Source organism: Lipotes vexillifer, unplaced genomic scaffold, assembly GCF_000442215.2.
Source record: "Lipotes vexillifer unplaced genomic scaffold, Lipotes_vexillifer_v1.1 scaffold792, whole genome shotgun sequence".
NCBI classification, from domain to species: Eukaryota; Metazoa; Chordata; class Mammalia; order Artiodactyla; family Lipotidae; genus Lipotes; species Lipotes vexillifer.
Genome location: NW_006795663.1, coordinates 1200841 through 1202060, shown reverse-complemented (window position 1 = coordinate 1202060; position 1220 = coordinate 1200841).

Genomic DNA, 1220 nt, shown 5'->3' with positions numbered 1-1220 from the left:
TTCAGCAGTTAGGTTGTTACGTGTGCTGTTACATCTGGGGATGGCTGCTAAGTGTGCTGTTGGATCTGAGGCTAGCTAACTGTGCTACTGTCTGAGGATGGTGCTGGTATCAGCTCCCCACTTCCAGAACTTCACTCCACTAAAGGCCTGGCACGTGAGACAGTGAAACCTTACCCTGCTCCTGATCTACTCCTGACGAGAGCAGGGACTACAGTGGATTCATATTCTCCACTGACTAATAATAATCATAACAACAACTAAGATTTATTGGGCGGCGTCTTGCATTATTCTAAGGTCTTTACATGCATTGTCTCATTTAATCTCCCCACACTGTGCTATACATGTGCTATTACCCCTATTTGAACATTAGAAAACTGAGGCAGAGAGGTTAAAAACCTCACCCAAGGGTATTTCAGCCAGTAGATAGTAGATAGGACCTGCATTCATAACCACTGTTAGTCTTAAGCATCTGGCATCTGAGTAAAATAAATGAAAGAATGAAAAGAAAGGAAGGAAAGGAAAGGAAGAGGAAGGAAAGGAGAGTAGGACAAAAGAAGTGAAAAGAAGAACCTGGCTAGTTAGCAAGGCAAAAATGCAAAATAGAATACAGAGATACTGCTCAGGAGAGTATTAAGTTAAATCTTGAAGAACAAAGGTTAGTTTTCCTAACCTGCTTTTATGGGTCAGCTGGAGATGGAATGGTTACTGTTGCCAAGAAGTTCAGAGCCAAGTTTGAAATTTGATCACGGTGACTGTGGTTAACCAGTATTGGTGGAATATTTGTTATCTTTGATCCTGATTTTCTACTTAGGTTTATGTTTTCCTGGCTCATTGTATGTATCTTTTGTTACAAGCTACCTCAAATCCTTTCTGGAAAGAGGATAAGGATAAATAAATGAGCTAAAGTATACCCCAACTCCAAAGAATAAACTACTCCTATATTTTTGGGCAATGAAATACTTTACAGTTTCTCTTCAGGAGACAATGAAACTATTAATTCCTTACACCAGTCTCTGTGAGCTTGAGTTATCAGAGAGTTGACTTCTTTCTTCTCTTTGTTTGTCTTGAAATATATCAGCATGCAGAAATGCAGGTAGAATAGTATGTCAAATAAATACCCTGTATCCACCACCAAGCATAACAGATATTAATATTTTTCCACATTTGCTTCAGATTTTAAAAATAAAACATCACAAGTAGAAATGGAGCCTCTGTGTACC